The 21,493-nt window shown below is 38.1% G+C and overlaps 1 pseudogene; it reads left to right on the forward strand.

Moving 5' to 3' along the window:
• LOC122362004 overlaps positions 1-21,493 on the forward strand; it is a 50,689-nt pseudogene that overhangs the window by 20,431 nt on the left and 8,765 nt on the right.

Genomic DNA, 21,493 nt, shown 5'->3' on the forward strand with positions numbered 1-21,493 from the left:
TGAAGAAATAGAATATCTTTTTTCCTCCGTTCAAGGTACATGGCTCAGGTGAAATTGAATATTTTGTTAATATTCAAACTTCTAGAAACAATATTTAAGCAGTGATTGACCCTCTAACTGTAGATTTGACTGAAAAAGATTGTTCTTTTATACCATACTAAAAGTTTTATCTAAAATACCATAAAATTATTGAAACTGTGATTGAAACCTATAGATTTAGGCCCATTTAGGCTTGGATTGATATATTGGCTTCAACTTTTATGGATAGAATATATATATATATATATATATATATATATATATATATATATATATATATATATATATATTTTTTTTTTTTATATATTTTAAAAATATACTAGCTTTTGTTTTTTTTTTAATTTTGGTAAGTTTTAGGTTTTTTTTTTTTTAAATATCTGTGTTCCATTTATATTTTTATTTCAGTTTTAGTTCTAGTCATTTAACACTTGTAGTAGCTTTTTATTATAAAATATTAAAATATTATTTTAATGGTGTTTTAAAATATTTTAGTTGCCAATACAATATTTGTAATTTCAAGTAAATTTTATTAATGTTTTTTTGCTTTATTTTAAACAACTTCAGTTTTATCTAACAATAATAAACACTGAAATCAAAGTAAACAGGGTTGTTGTTTGGGAATGTTGGACCATAACAGATTATTTAGTCCAAAAAAAAATCACTGTGGCTTAACTATTGATGTCTGCTAAAGTTTTTATCCGCTTCCTCTTTTAAGCTAAAATGAATGTTTATTTCTTTGGTTTCTGTTGTGTTTTATTTATAGTATCATGCTTTCAGTTCTTGTGATTTCTAACCATTTCATTCCTTCAGGTAAAAGCATGGAGGAGGTGAAGAGACTGCTGTTGCTGATACTGGGCTGTGCCGTTCAGGTAAACAGATTGAACTAGCAGACATCCCAAACCCTCATTTTAACACCAGTCCATGCCCGGGCATGCCTCTGCTTTTCTAGAGAAAAATGAACATGCACTCATTATTCTACAAAATAAAGCATTCATCTAGATAGGTCTCTGAGAAGTCAGCGTAGATTATTAGGTCAGATTTGCTAAAAATGTTGTTGTCTCTTTTTCCTGAGGATTGCTCTTCACGTGTCTGTTCTGCACAGGCATATTATCTTCCTACTTTTACACTTTTAGCCCCCTCTCTAGCTGGTTTTTCTTGTTCTGTGAATAGATAATTAACAGCTCACATTGATTTAGAGCCTTAAACTTCACAGCGTAACATTTGCCTGCTGATTTGCTTTCTGTTCAGAGTCACTTTGAGCTGGTCTAATCCTGCACCATACCTTCCTCTCACAGTATTCCAGTCACGAGGCACACAACTTTATCCCATTTGAAAGTATCAAGCTTGCATTCTTTTATTCAAAAAGTGGTTTTGGCTCAATCCCATTTCTACCTTAGCCCTTCCCTTTCCCTACCCCTTCGTTTTGCGCATTCAGGGATGTCTTGATTCTCTTTTAGTTGAAGGGTAGGGCTAAGAGGAAGGAGCCAGAAGAGACAGAGAGAAATTTGTGTGTATGTGCATCTGTTCATCTTTCTTTACAATGAGTGAGCAGCAAAACAATAAAACATATTTTATTTATTTTAGTATTTAAATAAGTTGTGGTGCAGCGTTGACAAGTTTTTGGTTTTTTTTTGTACCTGGATGTGAGAGTTGTGTGATCTCACGTGTGTGTGTGTGTGTGTGTGTGTCACTAAGCAGTGCAAGGGAAGGGTATAAAACAGAATTGGTATTCAGCCTTTATCTGTGATTTAATTGACACTCTTTCATTTGGTCTGAATTGTACAGCATCTATGGTTAACTCGTCTCTGCTTATCTTTACTCATCCTCTTCCTTTTTTCTTAAAATTTTTGCCTTTTGCTTCCTTTTTGCCTTTTCCATCTTTTACTTTTTCCTGTCTTTACCTCATCTTCATCCCTTTTTTACGGTCTCCTTCTTCCCTTTCCCTTTTCATTTCCCCTTTTTAGTCCCCTGCCAATTTCCTTTCCATTTCCTTTTTTTAATCCTTTTCCCTTTCGATTTCCCTTGCTCTTTTTTTTTGGTTCTTTCCCTATTCTCTTCCCATTTCCTTCTCCTTCCTCTATCCTCTTCTAATCTTTCCCCTCTTCTCTTTCCATCCCTTCTGTTTTTCCTCACTCAACAGTCTCTCATTTCTCTCAACAGTGTGATCGTAAAGAAGAGATTATTGAGAAGATCAAGCTGCTTGACATTGAAACACAGGCCGCCATCGTGGCGCACATTCAAAGAAGTGAGCTTCCTGATTTTTCAGCCATCATCTTCTTATCTATATCTTAAATATAGAATTTATTTGAGGTGCAAAATCCCCTTTGATTGCAGGTAACTCACAACCAGGAGAATGTCCTGGACCTGCAGTGGATGGAGGTCGGGGAGATCCCAGCTGAGCAGCTGGACCCTCTTTCTCGAACCATGGCTTTTCACTTACATGAAACTCATAGATGAGCGAGATGAGTCCTCTGAGGTTAGCCAATCTAAACAGCAGCGATGACATTCATCTTTTTATTAGGAAGTTATACTAAAATTCCTCAAGACATTGATCATTCCTGATTAGTTGCTAATAGGTCATTTTTTTGTGTCATTAGCTGGTCATAGAGCTCACACAGGAGAGGGACTATCTTCAGTCCCAGCAGCCATCCACTCTCTTGGGCTTTCCCAGCCCTGAGCACACATCTCTTTCGTTCAATCACCCTACTGTCTAAAGAAGATCGACAACATTTAGCAGTGGAGCTGGCCGACACAAAGGCCAAACTGCGGCGTTCCGCCAGAGTTGTAAGTGTATTTTGTAAAGTTACTTCTTTGTGTTTAACCTTGTTTTTTCGAGGTTTCAAACTTCATTGACAGCCTCAGTGAAGTCAAGTGAAAATCTTGTTTCTGACACTTAGAGGCCCGACCAAAAACTTTTGAGCCTATATTTGGCCTTGGCTATATAGTCTTTTACTAGTTCAGCCTATCAGTGTTGTAAGGGTGTACTCCTGTGTATTTGCTCTTTACAGAGAGGAGAAGACCGAGCAGTTGATAGATGCAAAGAATGAGATTGAGCGCCTGGATGCAGAGATCCAGAAACTGGAAGCAGGAGGTATCATGCCGAGACTTTTTGTTTCTTGCATTCACACTTCACATGGTTGACTCAAACTGGGAAACGCTTTACTGAAGCTTCAGGAAACAATTAGTCACCTGTTGTATTTGTACAGAACATGCAGTTGCTGGCAGAGGCACGTTCGGTGCGGGCGTACCGTGATGAGGTGGATGCTCTGAGGGAACGTGCTGGAAAAGTGGATCGCCTGAAACCGAACTGGCTCAAGCTTCAAAGAAGCAATGATGTCCATTTTACAAGACACGCATAGAGGTACTCACCAACCTATATTACATTTTAACATGTTAATGACTTCAGCTTATAAAAATTGAGTTGGACATCTCTGCCATTATCTGGAAAAAATCAGAAGGGTCGGTTTCTTTTGTAAGTTGACTGATGTACAGCTGCATGCTGAGGGCTCCTGCTGCTTTTATTTCTTAGATATAAAGCGTCAGGTGTCCTCTGAGGCCCTGAGCTGTCACTGACAGCCCCCTGACTCTCTCAGTCTGCTGTCGTCATCCTTGCTATCCCTTTTGATCTTTTCTTTTTGTCCATCTCTTTATTTTTCATCACTCTTTTGTGCACAGGAGCTAAGAGAGGACAATATGACCCTGCTGGAGACAAAGTCCATGTTGGAGGAGCAGCTTTCCGGGGCCAGGGGGCGCTGTGATAAACTACATGAGCTTGAGAAAGAGAACCTCCAGCTGCGCTCCAAATTGCACGATATGGAAATTGTAAGAGTTAAAAGAAATTATTTTTAAGCTGTGTTAATGCAATGCATCTGTGTTGCTTTACAATTGAATTGGTTATGATTCACAATGGGATTACAAAACAATGCTTGATACATCTTTTTGTTTTATAATGTAGGGGCAATAAAATGTGCTGTAGACCTAGTTGATTCATTTCCAAAGTATGTGGTAGCTTTGATACTTTATGCTTTAGGGTTCTTTGGAATTGACCACAGGAATGCTATTGTTCCAACAACTGTGGGTGGACACATACATTATGTAATATCGTATTGCGGACTTATTTTAGTTTAAAGCCTGTTCACATTGACTATCAAAACTTTTTCAAGCAGAGGCAGAATACATCAGATTGAATCTATGAATGAATACTCCTTTTTACTGCACTAAGTATATGATTTTTCTGGTTTTGTGTGTGGTTTAGGACAGGGACAGTGATAAGAAACGTCTAGAGGAGTTGCTGGAGGAGAACATGTTGCTGGAGATCTCTCAGAAGCAAAGCATGAATGAGTCGGCTCACCTTGGCTGGGAACTGGAGCAATTAGCCAAGAACAATGAGGTCAATGAGGTGAGTCCACCACACAGAAGCTCAGTTTAAAACCTTTTGAGACAGTCTCTTCACTCTTAAACTAAAAATTTGTGTTTTTAATGTAAACCCAACACTGACTGGTTTAGAAAACAGCATTAAGAATGAAAATTGGGTCATGTGCTGATGGCCTATTTTCTGGTTATGTTGCTTGTTTAAGAACCCATCCTAATGCAAATATGTTGCCAACAGAAAATCTTGCCGTTTGTTCATGCAAAGTGAACAAACGCTTATTTGCTACTAATAGAGCTTTTTCAATGTGAAGTTTCTAAAATATTAAGCTGGCACAAATGGGAGATTTTAGAGTTGTTAAGCACTAAGTCAACGTTGATTTAAAAAAATTATTGTTCCTGAAATTTCTCTACCCTCAGGCTGTTTGTAAGCGTTAGGTGTGTATACTGGACTGCTCAATGTATAAATACATATTTAACACTTTATTTCAGGGTCTAGTTGAAACTATTTGAACTAGTTACTTATTAGCATGCATATTATTACAATATTAGACATTTATTAGTTCTAGTTATGCACATATTAATGCCTTATTCAAGATGACCTTATTCTATATCCTAGCCCTACCCAAGAACTTACCAACTACCTTACTAACCAATAATAAGCAACAAATTAGGAATTTATTGAGGGGAAATGTTGTGTTGAAAGTTAATAAGTGTTCCCTATTCTAAAGTACTACCCATAAATACAAATACAGCATATGCAAAGTATTAAAGGTGACATCAGATGCCCATTTCCCATTAGATGGTATGGTTCTTTATGGTCTTCATAAAGTCTTACTTATGAAGAGCTACATTTCTTTTTTTGGTCATCCACTACTACAGCCCGTAAGTCATTTGTGTTTGAGCTGAACGAGCGCATCCAGCCGATTGTTAAAGCTGGAGAAGGAGAACCAGTGTCTTCAGAGCACCATCCAGGAGTTGAGAGAGGCCTCCATTAACATGGAAGAAGGTCAGCTGCACTCACTGGAACTGGAAAGGGAGAATCAGAGCCTTAGCAAGAAGGTACATCAAATTCCTGCATTTCCTTTGAATGTTAACTAAGAGCCAGACTATTGAATGCTGATGAGACCTCTTCTGCCTTGTGTGTTTTTAGTTGGAGCGTCTGCAGTCCCAGTTGGACCAGGAGAAACAGACAACTCAGGACATGGAGAACCTTGGAGAGGAGCTGCTGAAGGACAAACAGAGAATGGAAAAAACTCTAGAGACAATCCAGGCAGATAAAGACAGACAGGTGAACATTTAAAGAAAGAAAGAAAGCAAGCCCATGATGGTCAGAACATTATATGAACTATTCATTCATAAATTATGTTTATTTGTATGTGTGTGTGTGGCCTATTAGATCTCAGAGTTGGAGCAGGAGAAAGAGCACTTGACCCAGGCCGTGAACTCCCTCAGGAAACGTGCTCAGGTAAACAGCGAGGCTCGTGTGAGGGAGGTTGAGACAGAAAACCGTGTTCTCCACCAGACCATCTCTGAAACAGGCAGTAAAATGGCACGCCTGGAGGCTGAGAAACGGCAGGCGTCTAAAGAGCTTGACTCTATCCGTGAAAGAGGAGAGCGCTGTGAGGAGATGGAAAGAGAGGTAACACGTCTGGAGCGAGTCCGAGAGCAGCTACAGAGGGAAGCCGCCTCCTTGAAGATTGGCAGTGAGCGCGCCGAGGCCTTGGAGCGTGAGAACTCTACCCTGGAACAAGACAATCGGCGACTGAAAAGCTGGCTGACACGGCGCGCAGAATGCCAGCCCTACGCTTGGCTGTTCTGGAGAAGGATCACCAGCAACTTGGAGGAGGAGAACCTGGAGCAGCGACGTGCCTTGGAGACCCTGCGACCGACTGCCACTCGCCTGGCTCAGCTACAGCAGGAACACGGCGAACTGGAGAGGGAACATGAGGAGATGTGCCGCACGCTGGAGGAGCTCCGCTCCCAGGCCAAGAGAAGCGAAAGACTGGAGAAAAACTGCAACAGTCTGAGTCAGGAAAACCAACGGCTCCAGCAGACCCTTGACAACAGTGCTACAAAGATTCAGGGTCTAGAGGGTGAGCTGAAGCAGAGTGAGACGGAGATGAGAGATTTGAGGCGAGAGTTAGAGGGCTTGAGGCAGACTGTGACATGGGCGGAAGCAGTGGAGAAAGAGAAGAGAGGAATGGAGCAGGAACTGGGCCAGGTAGAGAAGGAGAAGAAGCAGCTGGAGAAGGAGACACGACGGTTGAGGCAGCAGCTGGAGGTGAAGGAGACCGCGCTGGAAGAGAACTGCCTCAGGCTGGCCAGCATGGAGAAAGAAAGCACGGCTCTCATTAAAGAGTTGGGCCGCCTTAAAGAGGCTGCAGGGAGACTTAAAGAGCTGGAGAGAGAACAAAGACTTGCAAAAACAAGCCACCATTGATAAGAAGACTCTGGCCACACTAAGAGAGGTATGAGACACTTAGTACAAGTCAAATGTGTTAATTTTAAGATTATCCATAAGGAAGAAATAAATCTTGGTCACGTTTTAATTTAAGGTCCAATTCTTGCTATTAATAAATAATAAATAAACTCCTAATGTGCTGCATATTGATAGCAAGCTAGTTGTTTTGTTGAGGTACATATGGTATGCAGAGTAGGTGTTGTGTAAGTAGTAATAAACAGCCAACAGGTTAATAATAGGCATGCTAATAAGCAACATTATTTAGGTAATAGTTGCATCACACATTTTGCAATCTGAACTAACCTGCCTTCTCATTATCTCATATATCTGATGTTATCTGTTGATTTTAAAATAGGGGGCAGGATTTAAGTGGACTAAATCATTGGAGAAGTGTGTCATTTGTCAACAGAGACCAATTATGTTTATTTACATATGTCATCAAGTTATGACATTTTGAATAAACATATGGTCATATTTTGTTGAGCAGGAGCTGGTGAATGAGAAACTGAGGGTCCAGCAGCAGTGTAATGAACTGGAGAAGCTGAGCCACGAGCTGGAGAAGATCGGCTTGAACAGAGAAAAACTCTTACAGGAAGAACACAGCTGTGAGGACAAGTGAGTGAGATTTGTTATTAAGAAAAAATTATGTCAAAGCACTGCTAGTTTGTAAGTACAAAATGTTATAAGATTCTATAAAATGTCTTGTTTGTTTTATGTGAACGCTGCCCTCTGAAAGGTGTAGCAGGTGAGGTGTTGCTAAAGATGTATATGTATTTATTTATTATGTCTCAAATACTATACACCCCCACCATTTGTCTCCACCCTGTCTGTTACTACCATGTCATATACATACATTAAAATCAATTTTTGTGAGGATAAAGTAGCACATTACATTTTGGATGTAGACCGTAAACAAAAAGAAAGTGTAAAATCAATCAATCATTTTTATTTATATAGCGCTTTTTACAAAACAGGTTGCATCAAAGCACTGAACAGTTTAAAGCAGAAGACTATAATATAAATAATATATATAATATAAAACTAACATACTACTACTACCAATGTAATAAATTAGTTTTATTAGGAGAGTTAAGCAATAATGTAAGAATTTTGAAAAGTAGTGTTTCCCCAATACTATTTATTACCTTTATAATCTGAGTCAAAGTGCATGCTATCTTTACTATAGTTAGTGTGTTGCAGTGTTCACATTATTGTGGTGAGATGGAGGTTTGCTGTGTGTGGTGGTGTGTTTATAATCATTTCTTTCAGATTGGGGCCACAGAATGAAGTGATTACAGGCCTGACTCCAGTTTGATTAGTTTTCACTGGAATGTTCCCTGTCGAGGGCTCAATAGTGAAGTATTCATCTTTCTCTATAAGGAAGTAGACTCTCTCCCTCTCTCCCCCTCCTCTAACCCTTTATTGCTGTGAGTGTGACAAGTGGCATGTATTTGTAACTTAGATCAAAAGAATCAAATGTGACTTAATGTGTGCTGGAACATTTCTCATGAGCTAATAGTGTCATAAAACCCTAGCAGTCGCTAATCACTTAATGTTTGAAGACATTTTACTACTAACAGTCACATTCCACTGTGCTTAGTAATCCATCCAAGAGAGTGTCTGTGGGAGTGCGTGCGCATATGTTTCTGCTTATGAATGATTATAAAATTGTCTATTTTTACTATTGCAGCATTGATTTTGTTAACTATTGGTTTTGTTGAAAGCTGAAGTAAAATTAGATGAAAAAAATTATTGACCTAAAAATTTTTTACGCTTGCCATATCTTTACAAGATTACAGTTGAATTAGAAATGGTCTTGATAGAAAAGCTTCAGTAGAGCACTGTCACAACTAAGGGCCAGTTGTAAAATGCGTAAAAGTTAATATTAACCATTTTCACACAGTTATTTGTCATGCTAAATGTTTGTTTAGAGTGTACATGTTGTTTAGGTTGTTCCTTAGTGTTTTATATCTGAAACAAGGGTAATTAAAGAACTGTAAATTGCTTAGGCTGATGAAATGATTGATATCTTGCTGCATTTCATTTATCAGATTTATTAGATCAGGTTGAACATTGTAACATACTGACGCTCCACTTTCGCATCTTTCAGTAAATATAAGATCCTAGAGACAAAGATTGAATCGGCACTTAAGAAGACTCTGGAGCTGAGAGAGGAGAAGATCCAGGGCCTGGAGTCTCGGCTGGAGGAGAGCAGCAGCTTAAACCAGCAACTTCGCACTGAACTCAGCACTGTATGTTGACGCTTTCTCAAACCACAAACATGCACGTGACATGTCAAAACAAAGAAAGCTGGGGTAAAGAAAGGAAATGTTATGTCTTATATCAGACCCAATTTTCTCACAGGTGAAAAAGAACCTGGAGGCCCTCAAGCAAAGGCAAGAAGAAGAGGCAGCTCACTCTGAGATGTCCCAGCAGTCGTTGGGGCAGGATAGATCCAGCCCAAATAAAGAGAAATGGGAGACTGAGCATAGGGAGACCACAGCCGAGCTACTCAAGCTGAAAGACCATCTAATCGATGTTGAGAAGAATGTAAGACATTGGCATATTTACTTTCAGCCTTGCAGATTTCCCTTTAAATTAAACTCAAAGACTTTGAATACTCACTGGTTTGTTTGCCTATTAACATCCAACTGTGACTTCCCCAGAACGCTGCCCTGCAGACAGAGAAAAATCTTCTAAAGGAGCAGCTGAAGCAGTTGGGCTCCCAAAATGCGCAGCTCAACGCACAAACACTAGCTCTACAGAAACAGGCGGCTTCCTTACAAGAGCACAACACCTCTCTTCATAAAGAGACCGCTAAACTGCAGGTACAAAAACATTGTATTCTTACTTTTCTAACATGTGCCTTCTAATTAGTAGTTTAAAATTAACATGGACTATGAATAATGGTCTGCAATGACTCAATGTAATTATCTGTGCAATTTGGCGTTTTACATTTGGAAATTGTCCTGCACATGGTCCATTAGGAAATCAAGGGATTTCGAAATTGTACAGCTGATCAGTACTTTTTGATCTCCAAAAATATGTGACATTGTCAGACAAGTAGAAATGATTGACATGATCACTGCTAAGCAGGGCCAGCAAATACCGTAAGAGAACAGGTGAGGAAGCCTTTTCTGTTTTTCGGTTGTGTAAGGGCCTTTAGTGACACGAGAAAGCAATTTTGTGACCTTAAGGACTAAATCAATGACAGGTGGTTTTCTTTTGAGGAGGATCGACAATTCCAGAATGAGAACAGCATGTTCAACTGTTCACCTCTAACCCATAAAGCAAGAAAGGCAGCTGCTTTTCAAGATTAAAGTGATAAAATTGTGTTATTTATTTATTATTTAAGTGTCATGTTCCAAACCCCATGAAATTCTATAATACAAGTAATGCAAAGATTTATTTAATTTATTTTATTATAATTTTTTATTTTATTTTATATTTTTAATAATTTTTACGAAAAAAATTGTTACTTTTTTTTTTTTTTTGTGAGTGATTACGAATGCTTAAAATATGCAACACCGAATCAATCATGTCCAATTTTACTTTTTTTTTTTGTACAGGTGGAAAATTCGACACTAAGCTCCCAGAGCTCATCTCTCATGGCTCAGTACGGAGCTCTACAGGCCCAGCTCCAAACTCTGGAGTCGGAGGCCGAGTCTCTTCAGAAACAGCGCGAGGAAGCGCAGCGGCCCGCGACCGGTCACTCAGGACCACGAGCGCCTGCTTGCCGTGCACGAAAGACAAGAGACCGAGTATGAGCAGCTCATGACCCGACCGCAGAACTGAAGGGCAACCAGAGAGCTCTGGAGCAAGAACACAGAACAATGGAGAGCAAGTCAGTTCTTTTCCAACTCAATCAGTCCTCTCAATATTCATTCACTTTTAGCCCTGTCTTCTGCAGTGGTTGACATTTGTTGAGATATTGACCTCTTCAATAGGTGGCGGCTTATATATCTTTGTCTGCCAAAAGAGGTTGTGTAACATTAGGATAATGAACTGTAATGAATGTCTGGTCTAAGCGGAGACGCCACAATGACCCGCTGACAGGGGCATTTAAAGGGATAGTTCACCCAACAATATTCAATTTTGAGCGAACTATCACTATAAAAAGAAACGGTCAGTGTTTAGTTCTTGTCTTAGTCTTCTTAGTTCTTACTCTTTACTTGTAAGCGGAGGCTTTCGGGACCAGTGTTATTTTTAACTATATGCAAATGTTTTCGATAACATTTTTAGGCATTAAGGCCTGACTTGCGATGTCGTTTTCAAATGTTTGTATTTCAGTGGTGTTGCTAAAGAAACAACCCTCTTGTGGGCCCCAGTGGAAAATGTCCCTTATTTTTTAGCCACACACGTTAGACATTAATGAGCACAACCTGCTCTAATACACACTAATCCTCTCACGCGTGCCTGTCACAATCATTTTTCCATGGTGCGATGTGGAAAGTTGCGTCTTTTTGTTAGCGACAGGAAAAACATGGTTCTGTTTGCCTTAATGTAGTTTTGCAGCTCTTTTATCTCTCTACCTCATGAATAATGCAGCAGTGTGTCTCTGGGGGCCTCAGCTGAGGGGTTTAGCAGATGGCTGTCAGGGCCCCAATCAGCTGTAATGTCCGCCGGCCTCAGCGTCCGTGTCCAACGCTCCACATGTCTCACACATACTCCATTTCCTAATTACTTTATTTATGTAAATTAGCATCGTCCATTTACAACACAACTGTTTTTGGAGGAGTGCTGGAATATGAAACAGGTTTCCTAGCTTTTTTTTTGTCAGCTGAAACCCCGTGGCTTGAATAATTTACTTGAAATGCCTCATGATTTTAAGTCATGTTAACCTTCAATAAATAATGTAACATCTCCACAAATAATTAAAACTGTCATGGAGAAATAGAATTTGGAGAAGTGATGGGAAGTGAATAGAAAAGGCTGAGGCAGTTTTCTGGTTCAAAAGTTAAAAGGAAATCCAAAATAAAAGTTTTTCTTTACATAATATATGTATGTTTACTTTGTATGTGTATAATGTATATATAAATACACACACATGCATGTATACATTTCAGAATAAAATATTTATATATTAAATGTTTATATTATAAATTATATGAATGTAAATGATAGAAATTTAATTATTTTAGAAATGTGTACTGTATATCATTATACTTAAAAAAATATTTGTTAAAAAAATCAATTTTTTTGATGCATTTAATTTAATTTGGCATTGTCAGTTTCATCATAACCCCTGAGGGAATTGTGAATGTAAACCCCCCAGTGGACATTTGTCAAAATAGATGCCATCTTTAATTTGACAGAAATGAAAATGAGGCTGTGATGGATGTGATGGACATACAATAGGCCACATTGTCTTTTTTGAGATGCTAGTCTAATCTGCTTATCAGCCTTATTTTCATTGACGATGACATTGAATTAAATATAGCATCTTCCTTCACTTCCTGGAAGTTCAGTGGGGAAATCCTGTACATGAGTTTTAATGAGAACCTATTTCCTCCTGAGCCATATGACTTGATTGTGTTTAAGAGAAAAAGTTTAGTTGTAATCACTGTGCGTGTGTTTGTGTTTGTGTTGAGCAGATATACAGATCTCCTGAAGAAGAAGGATGCTATGGAGGCACTGGAGGCGTCTCTACACAGGGACAGAGAGAGTCTGGGAGAGGAAATTCACAAGAACACTCTTATCCTGGGAGAGAACCGCAGTTTGAGAGAAGAAGTAGACAGGTTAGAGACTCTTTATCAGCAAAACACTCGGAAGTCAGTTTTAGGTTGAAAACACGCTGAGGTAAAGGATTTATGTTAAATACGTGCTGCCCTCTGCTGGCTGGAATAGGCTACAGCACTAGCGCAATAGTAACAACTTTTATGGATGCACAGTACTTTAGTTACTTACTGTATCGTCAGGCATTGTTCATTCGTCATAAAATGTTATATTTACATAATTATTTTATACTATAGGGTAACAGAGTGGCTAAAGTCTTAATGAGCCCTCTCTTTTAAACCACTAAATATTGCAAAAACTTCACCTTTAGGCACAGTAATGAACATTTATAAGAAATAGCTGGCTGACATGATTAAATTAAGATAGTAAATATCATATATTAATTTGGGTATCCACCTCTGAGATAATCAAATATTTATAATGAAACCATCAAATAAAATTAATGAAGTAAATACAATAATATGCAATAATACAATAATAATACAATAATAATAATATGCAATATATTAAACAGAAAGAGTTACGTTTATATATTAAATATATGTATAATATAAGTATATGAATATATAAAAGTATAAACATGTCAATATATTTACAATATATAGACTGTATTTATATATGCATAAAAAATATACACAGATGTATATTGTTAATACTGTAAAGTTATTTTAAATTGAAATCTCCATTAATCCATTTAGAATCTTTACTTTTTCATTTACAATATTTCTTTTCTGTACTTTTCAAAATGACTATTTTAATTACGGTACAGTATATTTTGTACAAAAGAAAATCGTATAAACTATGCTAAAGTGATTGTTTTCAGCATGTGTTATACAAAACATTATTGCTGATGTATCGTTATAAATACTGGCGAGTCTCCTGTTCATGAGCATGATTTCACAAAGTACAAAGCATTCCAATCAACCAATCAGATCTGAGAGATCATTTTTCAGGTAATATCTGTTTTAGGCTTATGATCAGGTTTAGGTGTACCCTTGTAAATCGGCTATCATTTCCCACTAATTTAAGGAATCAATCATCAATCATCAATCATAGAGCTTTCTGACTCTGCCTAGACAGCAAGGGAACTGACACATTTAATGTCTGTGTAAAGTCAATATTGAATGTGTGTTCTGAGTTCGGAAAATGTGTTATTAACCAGCTGGCCAAATTTAATTGCTAAGAAATAACGCAAAGTAAATAAAATAAGGTATCTGCTTTCTAATGCTAGGGCAGGTCCACTCGCGGCGCTGAAACCACGCCCACTCACGGCAAAGCTACTGTCTTCCTGAAGCAGCTTGATTTAAATAAGGAGACTTGTTTTGTAAATTGTAGCAACCAAGTAACGTGACAAAGGCATAGCTAGATGGCAAACTGTAGCTGTAGTATCTAACATAGCTCTTATAGTTTCGTGGGAGGGGCAGTGCTGGAGCCACCGAGCTCTGATTTAGACCCGCTCAATAAAAACCTGAGCACGAAAATGGTCAGAAAGGTCTCTGGATTTCACCTCATATATCTTCATTCGTGTTTGGGAGATGAAGGAAGGGTTATGGGTTTCTTAGAGGTTTGAAATTATGTAAGGGTAAGTAATTCATGATCAGGGCTAACTGTCTCTTTAAAGTGTGCTTTAGCCCCATTGTACCCTTTACACATTATGTTAAAATGCATTTTTAGATAAAATAAGCAACGCATACATACAACACACACTATCTAAGCTTCTGATTGTGTACCTGCAGACTGACACAGACACACGTTAAGATGGGGAAGGAGTACGACAGCCTGCAACTGCAGACCAAAGAACTGAAGACCTCTCTGAATGAGTCCCAGCTGGAACTGAACCGCTGGCAGGCGCGCTACGACCAACTGAAAGAGCAGCATCAGGGCCTGGACATCTCAATGACCAAACTGGACAACCACTGTGAGGTGAGAGAGACCCTATAAAAGATGTTAACTGAAACTAGATACACAATCTGCTTCTTCGGAGAAACCAAGACTAAGCCTGATGTATTGTACCATCTGAGACTAGACTAGATATTGATTCCAGGCCTTGAAATTAATTGTTTTAGCAGCTAGCGCTAAGATATCTTTCTTTCTCTCAATTTAGCTGCTAACCCGTTTGAAAGGAAACTTGGAAGAGGAAAACCATCATCTACTGAGTCAGATCCAGATGCTGAGCCAACAGAATCAAACCCTGCTGGAGAGAACCATGGAGAGCAAAGAACTTTACCACGAAGAACAGAAACAATACATGTGAGCAACGTCTTTATATCATTTCTAATCAATGATTTCTAATCTGGTACTAGGTATATGATCCCAGTAAAGCATATAATCTTTCTCTGTTGAAGCTATACAAATGAAAATATTAGTTGATTTAAAATGGCTCTTTTTGATTAATGTCATACTTTTGAGATTTCAGTTTAATTTTGGGTGAATTAAAATTTTGTAAATGCGTGTAAGTATTGTGAATGATCACAATGTTATTGTGAATGATTCATCTGCAGGTTTAATTTATTATTATTATTATTTTATTTAATTTATTTATTTTTTACATATGTCATAATTGGACCTTTCTTTGGATTGACACATTCACATATCGTCATCCAGGCAACAACTTCTACATAGAACTAAGTCCCCAACCTATTCAATAGTGTATTTCACTCACATGTATATCACAGTATCAGAAAAAAAATCTGTGTGAAAACTACTACTTCAAATGAATATTATGTGGGGTACTTTTTTGAGGTGTGGGGGTATCGAAGAAAACCTGTGAGGAAACTAATCAAGATGCTTGTGGTTAAAATGTCCTAATGCCATGCTTTTATTGTTTTCTTTTACAGTGATAAGCTTAATTCTTTACGGCGACAGAAGGAGAAATTAGAGGAGAAGATCATGGATCAGTATAAGTTCTACGACCCGACTCCTAAAAAGTAAGTGCATCTGTGAAATCTGAACTCATCAAGACTTAATTGACTGTACTTCTAGGCCTATTTGTCAATTTTCTTTTCTTTTTACTTGGAACTTTTAGTACAAGAGAATATTTAGTGGCTTTTGTTTTACTGTAACACAGGAGCCGGCATTGGGCTGGAGCCAAAGCAATAGCAAAATTCATTAAACCTAAGAAAGACAGTCAACGAGAACGGGCTGACGCTCCACGCGAGAGAATCCGAAGCGCTCCAGACATCCCTCTGCCGGAGATCCCCTCATGTATAGACTGTCCCGAGAGCGCACCGCCCCTTCCCCCTCCACCGCTGCCCCCCAGACAGTCACGTCTCAGTCTGGACTCCATGAACAATCACTCCGCAGAGGAGAATCATATACAGTCCCCAACTCTTTCACCTGCCCCCAACGGCCGAGGTGAGTGTTCACATCAAGTAACACAATTCCATCCCAGAACTATTTAAATTCTTTTGTATTTTACTCTCTTCATGTATCTTTCTGCTGTGGAACACAAGAGGAAGATATTTCAAGATTTTTTGTTTTATGTCTTTTTTTTTAACCTCTTATAAAATTAAAGACGATGTTATCAAAACCTTTTGGTTACTAACATTGTTCAAAAAAATCTTCTTTTTAGTGCTGGGCAATGATTAATTGTGATTATTCACATCCAAAATAAGTTTTTATATACATAATATGTGCGTGAGTGTGTATTTATTACGTGTATATATAAAGACACACATACAGTGTTTATTTAGAATCATTTAGAGTCGTTCACATCATTTATATTATTAATATATTAATATGTGAACTTATACCATGGGGGCTGTTGAATGCTTGAATCTGATTGGCTGACGAATATTCTAAAGTGGGCAAATATTTTCCGGGAAATGCATAGCGAACGTAGTTCCAGGCAGCTCTTGACCGCATTACAGTTCCATATCCCTACACTAAATGATTCTATTATTTAAAAGGTCTTACAACATTATTATTTATTATTTACAAGTATTTATTATGTAGGCTACGGAAAGCACATACTCTGTCTCCCACTCTCTCTTTCCCTCAGAGACACGCGCACAGTTTGCACACATTAGCGCTACTCCGACGATCTTATCCATAACATAAAAACATGACTTCTCACAAGCAAGGTAACAACGGTGCTATTTGTGAAGAAAACTGGCTTCAGTTTTAACATTAGAGACATTAGCTGAACACTTTTAAGAGATTAACAGGCGCTGAGGTAATTCACATGCTTTCTCTCACATTAGAAGAAGTTAGACTGCTATCAACTTCTCACACCTCCATTACTAGGTCTAACATGATGTTTGGAATTAATGGAAGCGTTGGATGACACAAGGAAGAAATAATCCTACTCACAATAGCAATTTTAAGTATAAGTATAAGCAGAATAATTGACTCAGCTGTTGAAAAATAATGCACACCCATTGTCAGTTATTCCTTACATAATCTATTTTTATTAAATAGATACATGCATGTGTGTATTGTGTATATACCTAATAAATATATACGTAGTAAACATATGTTATGTACACAAGAACTTTTGTTTTGGATGTGGTTAAGTGCAATTAATCATTGTCCAGCACTGCTACTATTTTGTTCCACAGATAAAAAAAAAAGAAAGTAAACCGGTTTGGAACGACATGAGGACAAGTAAATAATGACAGCATTTTTGTGTGAACTTTAAATCACAAGTGCATTATCTTTGACTTAAAAATGATACCATAATAGATCAACAGGGAAAGTGATGGTAAGTTAGGCCAAATTGCTGTAGTATTGATTGCGAATTGCACTAGTGTGTTTTGAATCATATCATCCGTTATCAAGTGACTTTGGAGTCTTGGCCTCTAAACGAGGTCAGAAAACAGCTTCAACACCGACTGAACATCCTCAGGTCTGCACTAAAAAAAAGTTTAAACACGTTCATTTAAATAGATTTTAGTTGGCGTATACTATATTAGTGCGCTTCAGCTATCTGTCTTTTCCACTAGGGGGCATATGCGACTTTATTTATTTACAGGGTTACTACAATTACAACCTCTTTTTTTTTTTTTTTTTTTTTTTTTTTGAGTGGACATCAGGAGATTTTTTCCTCCTGATGTCCACTCAATAAACTAATAACTGTTGCAAATTTCCAATTTCAGTCTATCATTTCTCAGCTTTCCAAGTAATAATACTTTCCCAAGTTTCACTCTATATATTGCATGGCCAAAATAGTCTTCAAAAGGGATCCTCGGGGCTTCATTCTTCATGAATCATAAATGCAACCGTTTTTAATCTCTGAATCATCATTTCTTCTCTTCCACTGACCCCATCTCTCTCCTCTGTCTGTGTATCTGTCCGTTACATTAACCCTCACACGCTCCAGCCCTCCAGCAGCGAAGCGTTTCGCTTTCTCAGGAGCAAGAGCCAGGAGAAAATGCGCGTTCAGGGGACTCCGCCCGCACTCTCGACGATCCATTACCAGACGCCTACGCTTCTGGTCCTCATCTGACAACATTGTTCCCTGCCCCCGCATGAACCCTTTTCGCATATCGGCCATTTCTAACATCATCTAACATCATCATTATAACAACCGCTTACCTCATCATTACTCATACCATATACCATTTTTCTTTTTAAAAACATCAAGCTGCACATACTAGACAGCCAATGAACACTCTGAGCTAAAACGCTAAAAACCCAAAAACACTTGTCCTGTCACTCGCCACACCACGGCCTCACAGTGGTAAATCAAAATGAAGAAACGCACATACACACGCGCAACACACACCTTTGCGACTCATATAAATGCTCTGGGGGCTATGGGACCGGGCTGTGGGACTCTGAATGCAACCCTGCAGTAAGTAATGTGTTTCAAACAGAGCGAAATGCAGCCGGCTTTGCACTTGCCACGATAAGTGTGTGTGTGTGTGTGTGGTATTGCTCATGCAGAATAAGGTGGTTTGAAGTGACCACAGTTTCTGCCTGCAGTCAATAGTAATCAAATTCAGTGCATGTATACAAAGAGCGACTGAAGGAGGAAGGCAGATGGAGGCGACTTCATCAGATACCTCTAGTTGAAAGATAGATGTATGCTGTGTGGCTTGCGAACGTGCATTGCTTCAGGTTTGCTCTGCAGCATTACTTATATCCAGCAACCAGCGTTCATGTGTGATTTGCATCTTTAACATTTCCTCTCCGTGCTTCCGTTGTGTGTTACTCGCATGCAGCCGTTCAATTTATGTTCAAGGGGTCATTTGCAAATGAGAAACGCATTGATTTATACCTAAGCCTTTCCTGGAGGTGGGGATATGTCCCATAATCACAATAATTATGGCAGCACAAGTTCTCCTATTTAGCTGCTTTTATTAAGAATAAAATAAAGATAAATACAATTTCAGATAAAAAGATCTGAAGGTATTTTTGTGAGATTACGCTTTGATTCTCTTACAGAAGGAAAACCTCAATGCCTGCACATCCGGTGAATATATTTTTGTTGTAAAACGGATGTTCACAACTTTATTTTCTGCGCATTATCTATGTTTGATGCTTCTCATTTATACCAGAATAGCAGATGGCGCTGATGCATGTTCGAGTCTGGCTTGTGACGTTTCCCATCCTTTTTTTTTGTCATTAAAAGTGGTAAAAGCTCGGTTATATAGACTTATTATCATCACATGCTCTCTGACGCATCACATTGAGTCATGCTGCTCATCTAGATGATGAATGTTTGAGTTTGGCTTAAGAAATTTGTCCTCCTCATTTCTGTCATTAAAAAAAGAAAAGAGAATTGCTTAAAGCCAAAGCTTAGAGGTTAGCGCATGCACTCATTCACAAATCGTTCTCAAAGCTCTTCACACATTGAAGACAGACAGGTTTTTGCACATGCATACAAATTCTTCACGTTCAAGACCTGACGGAATGCAAAACTGAAGTTTGTTACATTTCTACAGCAGTTATGTTAAATAATATCTGTTACTTATGAAAGAATAAGCTGATTTGAGGGAAGTGTTTTTGTAGTTTTAGTGCTTATTGGATATGCAAGCAGTGTGTGGAGTTCAAGAGTTTTGAAAAGTATTGAGAAATGTGAAACCATTGTAAAACCTCAAATGCATTGAGCCATGGTGCTCTTATAGACAATGCACATTTAAGTCTGGTTTGTGACATTTCTCATATAATTTTATCATTAAAAGGGGAACAAAGAAAAAAAACGATTGCAAAAAGTATTGAAAAGGTCTGCTGTTGCTCAGTGTAAAAATGTACTCTGGTACATCGGGTCATGATGTTTGTACAGACAGTGTTCGAGTCTGGCTTGCAACATTTCCCTTCTTAATGTCATTCAAAGTCATTAAAAGACCCCAAATTATGTAGCACTACTCCTGATGATTTTTCAAGCAGATATAGAAACTGCTTTTTCTTTTTAAAAGTCATGTGAGAAATAGTTTTCAGCATGATTTTAATAAAGAGATTCTCGTGGAGCACCAGAGAGTACCAGCTGGTGTTTTAGTTTGGCCACAGCAGTCAAGCTTAAAGGAATGTTTTGGGTTCAATAAAAGTCAAACTCTGTCGATTAGCATCAGGGCCAAAAAAACAAAACAATAACAAATAAAACAATGAAATTCTGTCATCATTTACATCATACCAATGTTGTCCCAAACTTGTATGAGGTTTAAACCCTCAAATATATTACACACACACACACACACACACAGTTGCGTTCAAAATAATAATATAAGCAGTCCAACATCACTAACTAGGTTTTTGGTAGAAATTTAGTTTTCTACATGGCAAATATTTTATTAGTTGGTGTAGTAGAGTAATAGAAAAGCAGCATTCTGTGTAATTGAATCTATAATTGGAAAAAAGCGCGTTCAAAATAATAGCAACATATTGACTGGCCTAAAGAGAAATGGCACAATATTTAGTGGACTGAAAGCAAGATTGTTCTTTTTGAGTCTAGGGGTCATAGACAGTTTGTGAGACGACCATCAAACACTGAATTCAAGCCACAGTACACTGAAGATCAGCATCATGATATGGGGATGTTTCTCATACCACGGATCACTTTGAGTACACTAAAACACTTAAAGAAGTCATGTTGCCTTATGCCGAAGATGAAATGCCCTTGAAATGGGTGTTTCAACAAGACAACAAACCCAAACACACCAGCAAGCGAGCAGAATCTTGGTTCCGGTCCAACAAGATTAGCGTTATGGAGTGCCTGGCCCAATCTGCAGACCATTCCTTTTTCTTCACTTTCTGTAGAGTAATAACAACACGAAAAAATATTTAGATTGTTGGTAACCAAAACTGTTAGTAAGTGGCTTCCATGTTAGGTTAAAAAAAAAAACAAAAAAAAACCACTTAAGTCGTTGGGGAACAGAAACTGTCTAGATACCATCATTTTCAGTAGAGCTAAATTCATACCAAAAAAACACATGAGAGTGAGTAAATGAATTTTTTTTTTATTTATTTTTTTTTGGGTGAACGATTGGTTCCTAAGAAGGTCTGATGAAATCATTCAGTCATTCAACTTGTACTCTTGTATGACAATTTAAAACCTGCAAGTCCAGTGATTTTTTTTTTTTTTTTTTTTTGGTTTTCTTTTGTTATGTGTGAATATAATAATCACGATAAAAGACCATTTCGACCATTTTATATCTCAAGGATACATTTTGGCATGCCCCATAAGGGTCCAATTTACAGCAGATGCTGCAGATATTGAACCTGGAACGTTCCTTTAACTGTCTATAACCGTCACCGCTGTTCTTGCTTAAGTGTTGTTGTGTTTTTTGGAGTTGATTCATTTTACTAACACATGCTTGTGCTTTTGACCCAACACCTTCTTCTACGCAGCTGCCCACAGCATCACTGGAGCCCAGCAGCAGCGCTTGCACTGCACGTGATCTGTATGCACTACACACTCTCTGACCTTTTCTCTTCATTTTTGTT

This window comes from Puntigrus tetrazona, chromosome 17 (assembly GCF_018831695.1).
Source record: "Puntigrus tetrazona isolate hp1 chromosome 17, ASM1883169v1, whole genome shotgun sequence".
Lineage (NCBI taxonomy): Eukaryota > Metazoa > Chordata > Actinopteri > Cypriniformes > Cyprinidae > Puntigrus > Puntigrus tetrazona.